This window comes from Dipodomys spectabilis, unplaced genomic scaffold, assembly GCF_019054845.1.
Source record: "Dipodomys spectabilis isolate Male_0828 unplaced genomic scaffold, ASM1905484v1 ptg000123l, whole genome shotgun sequence".
Lineage (NCBI taxonomy): Eukaryota > Metazoa > Chordata > Mammalia > Rodentia > Heteromyidae > Dipodomys > Dipodomys spectabilis.
In genome coordinates, this window is record NW_024870800.1 from 1,672,863 (window position 1) to 1,685,608 (window position 12,746).

The 12,746-nt window shown below is 33.5% G+C and overlaps 1 pseudogene; it reads right to left on the reverse strand.

Annotated features, from left to right (window-relative positions):
* Positions 1–11,900: 11,900 nt before the first annotated feature.
* On the reverse strand, positions 11,901–11,997 carry LOC122115646 (annotated as a pseudogene).
* Between the last annotated feature and the right edge of the window lie 749 nt (positions 11,998–12,746).

Genomic DNA, 12,746 nt, shown 5'->3' on the forward strand with positions numbered 1-12,746 from the left:
TGATCCTAAGAAGGGTGACGGTGGCTCACACCTACAATCATAGCTACTGAGGAGAAAGTGATCTGAGGATTGCAGTTCAAATCCAGCATGAGTAGGAAAGATTCTGAGGCACTTATCTCCAATTAACTACCAGAAAACTGGAAATGGTGCTGTTGCTCAAGAGGTAGGGCACAGTTTTGAGCTGAAATTTAGAGGGACAGTGCCCAGGCCAGCAGTTCAGGCCCCACAACCATCAAAAAGGAAAAAAAAGAAAAAGGAAGAAAAAAGAAAAATAAATGTGATCTTAGCCACCAGTTCATTGCTAGTATAATTCCTGCTCTCTCAACATAGCCTTTTTTACAGTTAAGTCCATACTCTTATATCTGACTTGCTTGGAACCAGAATTATTTTTCCATTCTACCTTTTACAAATTTGCATGATTAGCTACCATGAATTAGAGCTAGTAGAAGAAAGAGAGTGAGCTCATCCTTCATGTTCCACTTAGTTGTAATGCTTTCTCTATATCACTCTCATAGATCTACATACTGGCCTTGGCTTTATTGTTTCAAAGTTGTCTTATTTGCAGAGTCTTCTATACTGTATTGAACCATTATACTTAAACACAGAACTTCCCTTTCTCCTATTATTCCTATTGTTTCTCCTACTGTTAACTTATGTACACTTGGGAAATAATTCACAAAACACACACCAATAAAAAATGTTTCTGAGAACCTTTTTCCCATTTAAAATTGATCTTAATGTACAGAGCACTTAGGAAATTTGAACTTAATGTACTGCAAGATAATGTTTTTTCATGTTTTTATTGTGAAAATGGTGTACAGAGGGGTTAGAGTTACATAATTAAGTTAATGAGTACAATACATAATGAACATTGTTACCTGCTCTTTTGTTTTTTCTCTGCCATCCCTTTTCTCCCTACCACCCCAACTCCCTCCTCCCATCCCATGTTGTAAAGTTCATTTTCAACATAGTGTCTTGTTTATCTCATAGTTACAACGGGTCATATTGTATCCTTATTTCAGCATGTTATTTCCCTTCCCATCCCCACATTAGAAAAATGTATATGCAAGATGCAGGTCACGAATATCAAATACAGTGGAAACGGGTTATACCATGGAGGAAGAAAATAGAAGAGAAAAAAATATCATAGTATATGTTAGATGCATTAAAAACAATAGTAAGAAAGAAAAATCAAGTTGTGTCTTTATTTTGGGGTTCATTTCACTTAATATCATCTTATATAGTCATATGTACATGGATAAGTTTTATAAGCCATGTAAATTCCATATTTTCTAATTACTAATTTGACTCTGAATCACGTGTTACCTCATGTCCAAAGATGTCTTTGTGCTATTTCAATGAAGCCAGAAAATATTCATTTTACCTGGAGCAGTACCACTGATTGTTACTTGAAGTAAGTAGAAAGAACTGTTACAAGAAATGGAAACTGACTGCAAGAGAGGAATTGAACATAGAGAAATGACAAAGTTAAAGTTAATTTGTGCTATCCTTTTTACTGTACAAGAAAATAATCCAAGGCTTGAAGGAAACTCTGTCCCTGACTTTTTCGAGTGTGCTCTTTACTCACATATAACTTGTCTGTAAACTTGTAGTTGAGAGTATTACAAAAGGAAATAATATGCTATTTGAAGGCCAGCATAGAAAAAAGGGAACTAACTTTCTTTTACAGTATTCTACTGCAAAGAAACAAAGATATGGAGGTTTTAAAATGTCTTATGCATGGATATTTAACTCGAGATGATTCACTTATTGCAAAAGTCAGTTATCCATTCCTTTAGTCTGGTCCTCAGTTCGCCATCGCAATTAGGATTCCAAAAAGCAGGATCCAATTAATATGATCAGCAAAAGGAGCCTCTTCTCAAACCAGTAATTAAAGGATGGTACCAAAGAAACATGTGGGGTTTTTGTTTGCTTGTTAGTTTGTTTAGTTTGTTCTGCTTCTGGGGCTTGAACTCAAAGGCTGGACCCTGTCCCTGAACAGTTGTCTTTCCTGCCCACCTGCCTCCAAAGCTATTACACTACTGCTTGAGCCAAAACTCCACTTCTGGCTTTTTTGGTGTTTAATTAGAGATAAGAATTTGAAAGAATCTCCTGTCTGGGTTGGCTTTGAATTGTGATAGTAAGAAAGCTAAGTGACATCAATCAACTGTCTGGACTTCAATTTTGAACCCTGAGATATTAGATGATGATTATTATACAGCTAATATTTGACAATTTTTAAAAGAAGAGATTATGTCCAACAAAGAAGCAATAACTAAAATAACTCAGCAAAATTAGGTGCACTGAATCATTTTGGAATTATTTTTTCCTGCTTGTGAAGATTACTATTGACTTCGTACTTCCTTTTGGGGAAGCTTAAAGTCATATTTCAGGTTTTTTTTGTTGGTAGTTGGGCTTGAACTCGGATACTGGGCACAGTCCCTTAGCTCTTCAGGTCAAGTTGATCACTCTACCACTTTAGCTAGAGCACCACTTCCGTGTTTCTGGTGGTTAATTTGAAGATGAGAGTCTCATGGACTTTCCTGACCAGGCTGGCTTTGAACCTCAATCCTCTGGTCTCAACCACCTGAGTAGCTCGGATTAGAGGCGTGAGCCACCAGCACCCGGCTCATATTTGCATTTATGTGCACTTACTGACAGTGTAGACAAATAATGGAAATTTGAATCAAATGATGACATAGCAGCTTTTCAGAAAATTTGAGGTAGCAATAAATATATCCTCTTTTTACATGTTGTTACATTAATAACTCATGAGCTATGTGACTCTTACTTTAGCATCCTCTGATGTCATCATATGTGGACTTAGTATCAATAATTTTTAATACACAAATAGAGAAAGACAGATTTTTAGAATGCAGAGGAGATCAGATATGAAAGAACAACTTAGATTGAGATACAACTTTTCACACAGAGATTAAGAGCTAGCCTAAGTGATTTAGAATTCTAAAGGCAATGTGGAGTTAGCATAGTTGATAACTAGTTCTTCAATAACCAAAAATGGTTCCCTAGAACAGTTTCTGGTATAATTTAGTTATTGTTATCATTTATTTCTTCCATCTGGATTGATTCCTTCACTCTGTCAAAACTATTAATTAGCCTGTGCCTCTGTGGTGCCATAACTGACCAAAAAGATTTCCAAATCTCACTTAGACTTCCCTTCTCATTGTGATTAGCAGGGACCACTCAAAACCCTGGAATCTTTGAATTTCCAGGATTAATCTTCACCTGATATCTAAGCACATTACTGACATTAATTTCCATGACCTATTAACAAAACTTTTTTTTCTCAACAAAGTATTCTAATATAGGTAAAGTACATGAATTAAGAACTGGTGTTAGGTTAGTTGGAAGGAGCAATTATATATTCCAAGTATAGGTCCTTTATTTGGCATTTCCCAGATAAATGACTTTTTTGCCAGTCCTGGGACTTGAACTCAAGCCTGGGAACGCTTCCTGAGCTTTTTCTTTTTTTCTTTTACCTTTTTTGCTCAAGGCTAGCACTCTACTACTTGAGACACAGCACCACTTATTTTTCTTTTAATGTGGTATTGAGGAATTGAACCCAGGGTTTGATGTATGCTAAGCAATCACTGTACCCTGAAGCCACATTCCCAGATCCCTAAATGACTTCCTTAGGATGGCATTAGTTTTTCATTTCATTACTATGTGTTATAATTTAGGCCAGGTAGTAGAAAAGGAAGTAGAAAACACAGTAATGATGACATTCCTATCACATCACTAAGGAAGTACAGTGTTAAGACCTGCAGGTCTCATAGGGCAGTTGCATGTGACATTATTATGTAAAACACCATTAACAGTCATCTCTGACATCCATAACATTCTGTTTTCACTTTCAAGGTCAAGAACCAAATATTTAAGCTCTTTTATTGATTGGATGTGTTTCCTAGAAAGGAAAAAGGAGGATGTGGTAGGTGATGGTAGAAAAATGTGTATATTTTCTCCATGTCCACATCTTTTGCATTTTTAAAAAGTGATACCGATGAACTCCCACATGTAATTGATGGTGCTTTCTGCACAAGATGCAGATAAATGAAGATATTTATTCCGGTGAATACTCACATATATTAGCAAAATCTAGTTCTGGAAAACAACTTACTAGTATAAAATATTGTCTACAAAATGGTTTCTTTTCCTAGCAGAACAACATATAGCATTGACATGATTACTCCAGCTTTCTTTGAGATTTTATGTTGCCTCAGTATCAAGATAAGGCATGATTTGAAGATCTCAGTAATTTTAGAAACAAAAGTACATAATAGCTTTCTTTCTGCAGAGACATGTGATGGCAAGTATGAATAATAGTATTATAGTTCTTTTCTTTTTCCTCTTTATCTCAAGTTTTTCATACCTTGGCATATTACTCTGTCCTGCATCAGCTTCCTGTAGGTGATATTTTCCTCTACTCTGCAATGTCAAGATGTGTCATGTGATTTACTTCAGTTTACAAAAATGAACAAGAATTGGTCTAAAGCTATTCTAGGGGAAATTTTCAATCTCATTGTCTGTAACAAATAGTGGATTTATTTTCCCTTAGCTGTAAATATAGCATATTTCTAGAGGGAGCCTTCTTTCAACTTATATACTGGAAGAATATAGCATGTGAAATTGAGGCAAAACTGAAACACAGTAAGAATTAAACTAATATTAGAATATGATGTTAAGATGTTAGTTTTTTTTTAACCATTCTTGTATACCTTTATGATAGGTGACTGTAGCACACCAGAATTTAACAAATACTAAAAAAAGTACTAAACAAATAGATAACACTTCCTGTTTGATGCTATTATTTATTTATAAATAAGCATTCTCTATGTGATCACTTGTGGGGTTATTTATTTCTATAACTGTTTAATCACTCTAGAGCACTGTATCTAATATCCACAATCATTATTCAGACCTTGTGATTGAGATGAGGAAAAACAAAATATCTAGATTTCTCCTTCTCTTTTCCTCTTCTCCATTTTCTATTGTGAATTCTCATCCTTTCTTCAAATTATCCTATGAATAAAGGAAGAATGACACATTGTGGATATCAAGCAAAAGGCTTCAAAGTCAGAATTATTCTTTAAGAAATACATGAAGTAAATCAGAATGGCTAAAATAATAATAAAAACATGATTTTTTTCCCTATCTGGCTTCCACCATAGTGTCTGAACATGAGTCTAAATATCTAATAAACCATTTGTCTTGGCTATTTTTTTTAATGTAGTGTTTTTAAGAAATAATAATTTTAAAAATTAAAAAATATTTTAAAATAAATAGTAATATGTTGTTTGCTTTTGGGAGGCATGAAATAAGAATGCATTAACACTGTGTGAGTTGAGATACTAAATTTTATCAGAATCAAAACATAATGAAAAATAGATGATTTTAAGAGAAATAGCTTGTAGGTACATTTTTAATGTGACACACACAGGGACATCTTTTTTCTTCATTTCCTCTCCACACTGATACAACTTCAATAAGCAGTTCATTTATTTCCAATAGATGTGTTTCTTTCAGAAACAGATTAGACATAAAAAAGTTAGGAATATAGAACCAGTATTGGGTGTTGCATTCTTTAAAAATGGCAGTCAAATAAATATTAACCGTAATTCCAAAATAATAAAAATGAAATGCTCTTGAAAAGAGAAGAATTTAAGCAGAATGTATAAAAGTGATAGTGCCATAACTGCTTCAGGAGATGCTCTCTGGCAGTCAAGATTTTTAGTACATGACAATGTTTTAATCAGGATGAAATGCTCTCAGGAACTAAATTTTTTTGGTTATATTTAATTGAAGAAATATGTTGTTCAAAATTTATGAAAGAATAACAGGTTATAGTAGAAAGAATGCTTATTCACTCATTGTGGTAGGCAGTAAAATACCTTCCCAAAATATCTACAGTCCACAAATATCTAATCCCTCAAATGTAAATTTACATTTTATATATGTTTGTAAAGTAATCATCTTTCGTTACACGAGAAAAACACATTTGAATAATTATAAGACAGTGAAAGTATAATCAAAAGTCCCAGCTGTAGTTTGAAAGGGACATGATTAGATAAGAACCATCAGAAAGATGTAAAGATTGTACATTAGAAGATAAATGAAAAGATAACCCAGATTCTGAAGTTTCTGTTAAGCAGAACAGGAAGTAAATGCCTTTTCCACTAGAAACATCTGAAAAATATTTTAGCTCTCTTTGTGGTTCAATTTTAATCTGATGAGACTTCTTTTATATTTCTGTCCTTTACAACTGTAAAATGATAAATGCAGATTGTTCAAGCCAATTAACTTGTAGAATTTTTTTTACATATTTGGTTTAGTAAACTAACTCAATTATAGCCTTTTCATGATGCAACTACGAGGACACCACATGTCCTAGTTTCTGAGAATAATAAAAAATTTCCACCGGCTTTGTACACATGTATGATGTAGATACTACTAAGGGCCTTGACATTCTAAATAATATTGAAATAAGTTCCTTCTCTTTATTTTCACATTTGAGGATTACTAAGTACCAAAGTTATGTAGAAGGCTAGGGTAAGAATATGGAAATGAAATATGTATCCTAATATTGTAAAGATAATTTATGCCATTTTGAGTTACAGTTTCTAAAGTAATAAAAAATAAGGTAAAACAGAAATAGAAACTCATTGCATTTTATGACTAAAATACCAGCACTTAGTCTACTAATTCTAGGAAAAATTCCCAGAATTATTGTGTGCATTCTAATAATATTTCACTTTATCTTTGTTAGAAAATAGGTAACTAAGCTGGATGCTGGAGGATCATGCCTGTAATCCTAGGTACTCAGGAGGCTGAGGACTGAGGATTCCGGTTCAAAGCCAGCCCGGGCAGGAAAGTCCTTGAGACTCTTATTTCTAATAAATCTCTAGTAGACCGGAAGTGGCACTATGGCTCAATCGGTAGAGCGCTCACCTTATTGCAAGAGCGCAGGGACAGCTCCCAAGCCCAGAGTTCAAGCCCCATGACTGACCAAAAAAAAAGAAAATAGGTAACTGTAATATGAAAACTCCAAGTTCATAATAAATTTATACCTCCCTGGTGAAAGGATCTGCTAAACTATAACATTCTTGATTTCCAGCTCAAAATATTAGAAATCATATTCTATCGCATGACTCAACACTGTACTGCTTGGGGACCCCATGTCTGTTTAACACAGTCATACTGAAAGAATGACCTGCTCAATTCCTGATGAAAACGCACTGCAGGTGTTACGGACCAATCATTTCCACATTGTGGCTCACCTAAATTGTTTACCATTAGAGGTATTTTGATTGCTTTTTAAACCCAACATTTTGACAGAAATATATTACTTTAAAATGTTATTAAAGCAAGAGTGATATAAAAATCACCTTTGACTCCAGATAAATATTTTACCTTTCATATACCCAAAAATGCAGTCTGACCTAAAAATCATAGACACCAAGATCTAAGCATGAATTAAAGACTCTCCAACTTGTGAATACAATTGGTTTAAAAAGACATCAATACTACTGCATTTTTCAAAATGTCTTATGATAATGATAATGATGATGATAAACTATTAACACTTGCAAATAACTCATATTCTTGGTAGGAAGATACAAAACACAAGATTTATCCTAATCATTTTAAAAGACCTTTATTTATACTACAAATTCCCTCTTATAATTATAAAAGTTCTAAAACTAACTGAAGTACATAGATACAAAGGAAATAATTTAAATGCATCATCTACATTCAAAGGTCTGTGTTAATAGAAAAGAAAATTTATACTAAAAATTTGCTTACCAAATTCACTTATATTCTTTTATTCTATTTCATTTACTTTCATAAATCTGGGTTTTCATTAAATGATGCATAAAAAGCCTATATACCTACTTACATTTTCAGTTATTAACAATATTTTTTTCAGAAATATCTTTAGCTATATAGTCAATGAACTGAAATAATACTAAAATTTTAAAGACTTTTCAGAAATTTAGGACTGACTCTAGGATGTTATTTATACTGGCAAAGATATCCAAAAAGCCATATCTGTTAAAGTTGCGATAGTTATTTCCATAAAAGATCCATGAGGGAAGATCCCTTTGCATTTACAAAACAACTTCAAATGCATCCACAATCTGGATGTGACACATGTTATTGTTTGTATGTTTGTGAAATGTATATCTAACAACCATATACACAATACTGATTTTCAGTCATTATGATGGGATTTTCAAACCTAATAAATACGGGGTTGATTATCTCTTAGTGAGAATAGATATAATCTTACAAAGAAAGTTATTTTCAACAGAAATCCGGAAAGAGTTTATCCACCTGCTGTTTCACAGGAATAACCAGAGAGTAATACTTTTTTGGTCAGGTCGGTCAAATGCATTCCATGAGTATATCTAAAATGTATTACCAATTTAAGAGGTCAAATACATATTTTGTACTGACAATCATATTACAGCAATAACTTACTACCTAACTATTTCTGTATCTTCTTACCTAACTATAATAAGAGCTGAATGCGGTCTCTTATATAACTTAATGTTGTAAATGCTTTGATTATGATGATGTTATTATTTGTACAGAAATATGGTTCCACTGAAATGACATGACAGAACACTGATAAATAAACATTGCAACACAGTTAGCTCTTTTCAGCCTCAACCTGTCCACATTGGCAAGCAACATTGCAACAGTACATGCACACATATACCCATACACACATGTGCACACATGTACACACACATATACATGCATGCTAAATTCAGGGTTTATTATACAAAAATGTTCAAATAAAATATTAGTGATTAGAACAAATGATAAATTTTCTTATTACAAAATAATACACAATCCAGGGACCACGGGTGTTACATTTTACTTGTCTTGCCACATGTGACCATTGCATTTATTTTAATTAATTAATTAATTCATTTGTTTGGTGCTAATACCAAGGCTTGAACTGAGGGCCTGGCTCTGTCCCAGAATTTGTTGTTTGTTCATTTTACTTTTCTCAAGGCTAGCATTTTTACCGCTTGTACCATAGTTCCATTTCTAGCTATTACTGATTACTTTCAAATCAGAATCTAATGATTATTTTTTGCTTGGTTTGGTTTCAAAACACAATAATCAGATTTCATCTTTCTGAATAGCTATGATTAAAGACATGAGCCACCAGTGTGGCTTCTACTTTTTCATCTATAGTTATCTAATGCATATGCTTTGACTTAAGACCATGATATAATATAAGAGAACTCACTATTGAACATATGAGCTTTAAGAGCTTTCTAATAGTTCCATTATTTATTGTTACCCAACATTAGAAAAAACTGTATAATACAGTAGTAAAATAGAAGTCCTTTGTAGGACTACTTAAATTCCTTGTTTTTTTTTAAAGACACTTGTTTTCATCTAAAAATGGAGGCCTGTTTATTGTCTTCATGTGATTTTCATGATTAAAGGTGCTTAATTAGAAGTCAAAGTGTATTTGTAGTCTTGGCTATCAATTAAATCTCACCTTTTCTTCTTAGAGAATATAATGATTAAAACAATAGTTCAGAATTAGCAAGCAATAGTTCAGGTTCACACTTCCAGCTCAAGTGGATCACCAGTAAGTAATGCTCAATATCATTTTCCACAAAGTTTTGCCTCAGATACAATCGGCCTGCGTTCTCTAGCTGCTTTCCACCCTGGACGTATTCCTTCATTGTACAGGAAAAGTGTGATTCAACTGATTTCAGTCAAATCTGTTAATAGAATCATTAAGGATTTACATTCTTGTCAGTAATTTGGTCAAAGCTATGACTCTTTATGTAGGCTACTAAAAATGTATTTACTAATTTCAAGTAAATACATACATTATATATCCATCTTTTTTAAAAATTAAATTTTGTTTGTTCCATAAATTGATCAGAGGTATGGATTTTGTGGCTAGCTAATTCATTGCACATCTGTCTCTCTCTTCCTTTCTCTTTCATGGTTCTCATAGATAATATGATTGCTCTATAATTATCCTAATTTAGTTTGCTTTTATATTTTTGGTTGCAAAATTTCACTTTCTGCTCTGCCATTTCTCAAATCATTTAAATAGAAGTTATTATTTCATATTTTCTCATTCCTAGAATAAGCTGCACATGAAGACACCACTGGTCCTCATTTTCAGTCTGTACCTTTGAATATGGAGGAACATCTTTCCTCTGCTGTCCATCAATTCCCTGTTCTCCAGTTAGAATAATTTAGAATATTAAAAAGGCCAAAAGAGAATATAAGTCATGGTGAAAAAACAGACGCAGAAAATTCACTGGATATTTCTTACCAGTTCAACCTACGTGAAATGTTAGGGAAATACATGGACACTTCATTCCCACTGACACTCAAAGTCTCTGGTTAGGCAACTCTGATGAAGATGAGAAACAAGATGAACAAGTGAGGAATGGTATCAATTGCAAGAAAAAAAATGGAGAAGGATCCAAGAAAATTTCTTCTTTGGGCTGCCAAAAATAATCGGCTTACTACAGTGCCGAGACAACTTTCCAAAAATGCCACTCATGTGAATACGAGGGATGATGAAGAGTATACCCCTCTTCATCGGGAAGCCTACAGTGGACACTTAGACATTGTTCATGAATTGGTGGCTCAAGCGGCACATGCAATAACTGTAGATGGCTGGACACCCCTGCACAGTGCATATATGTGGAATAATACCAGAGTGGTTTCTTACTTACTTCATCATGGTGCAGATACCAATGCTAAAACTAAAGGCCTCTTGATCCCCTTGCAACTTGCTGTGGAGAATTGAGAGAACAAAGATATGCTGGATCTCCTTCTGTTGATCCATTATGTCAAACCAGGCCTGAAGAACAACTTGAAAGAAACTGCTTTTGATATTGCCTGAAGGATAAATATTATCACTACCTCTTTGAAGTTGGGGAATGCTGTATAAATTGTTCTCTTAAGTCCTAATGGTTCAGTTAAGTTTCTTAAAATTCAAAAATGTCAGTCCATCCTTTGTGTCCATACAAAATATTTTCGCAATCCAAATATCAGCAATATCTTTTTTTGGTCGGTTGTGGGGCTTGAACTCTAGGCCTGGGCGCTATCCCTGTGCTCTTCAGCTCAAGGAGAGTGCTCTACGGCTTGAGCCACAGCTCCACTTCCGGTTTTCGAATGGTTCGATGGAGATAAGAGCCTCATGGACTTTCCTGCCCGGGCTGGCTTTTAACCACAATCCTCAGATTTCAACCTCCTGATTAACTTGCATTACAGGCGTGTGCCTCCGACTCTTACTGTAAAAATTCATGGATTCCGTGGAATTCTTCCAAGTGAATTGGCTGCCTTTGATGTCAAAATGTATTGAAGAGGTTTTATATATATACTGATTTCTGCAGAGTTTGTGACTTTTTTTAATCAGAAATAATTTTACGTTATCTGTTGAAATGAGCAGTACAGAAACTAAATTATTTCTGGTCATTGTCTGAAAAAAAGTATATTTTAAAATATTCTATATTCTATGTTTGTATAATGTCTATAATCTATTTTATTTTTCTGAGATATACTTTGAATTCTACATTGTTTTATAATATATAGATTCATTAATGTGTCCTTTCAGATTGCATTTCATATAGAAACAGTTTAAGATTCCTTTTTTTCCTAGGTCCTTATAGTATTATATTTCTTTGGGATAAAATGTCAATGTTGTCTAATTTCAAAAGTTTTGTAAAAGTTATGTAAAAGGTTTTGTAAAGGTCTTTCTAAGGTGAAGATTTCAAACAGTGATGTCAAACTTACTTTTAATTATATGAATTAATTGTTTTGTTACACTTGTAATTTTGTAATCAACTTTTTAATAGTTTTTCATTTCTTGCATCTGAAGAATGAAAAATATGGAATACTTCATAAATTTTCATGTCATCCTTTTGCAAGTGCCATGTTAATCTCTTCATTGAAATTTGTGTATACATGCTGCTGAAGCATGTAGTATCCTCAAAATTTAAGTAGTTAATGATGCAATCTATATACAGGCTTATAACCTGGGGTACCTATTTTTAACAAGGAAACCTTATTGTTCCTAACAATGCTATTGATCTCATTTCCCTATAATTCTGTGAAGAGTGGAAAAAATTATATTTTTCAGTTGAGGGCTCACCTTTGCTATTTTTTTTGTCAATGACTATTTTAAGTCTTTTTCATTTGGGATTTGATCGTACTTTCAAATATTTATAGCTAGGTCCAAAGGTGATTGTTTTTTCAATTACTTATTTATCCAACTGAGTTAGCTTTGTGGAGCTAATGGATTCAATGTAAGCCTTGCTTAAGAGCTACTTCTAAATTTCTGCAGCTGAATTTTTCCAAATGAGATCTTACTGACACAAATATCTACCTGACCCTTTACCCTTCTTCCATGTAGGAACAGACCAACTAGAATATCTTACCCTGACAGTCTAGATTGTCTTACTGGAACAAAACAAATCTTAGTTACAAGGGATCATAGAGAGAAGAACAGTTCAGACAGAACTGTACAGACTCGAACGTATTTTATCAAAATATAATTGTTTTCTATACCTACCATTTCAAAAGTAGCTAAAGCCAAGGTGAAAACATTGTTCATATGCATGATTATCTAATGTCCTGGCTGTCTACCATCCAACCAGGCAGGAACATATGCTACTGCCTTTCTATGACCAAATATTTTCATAGTTGCAGAAGTCCATAAGTTTCTCCTC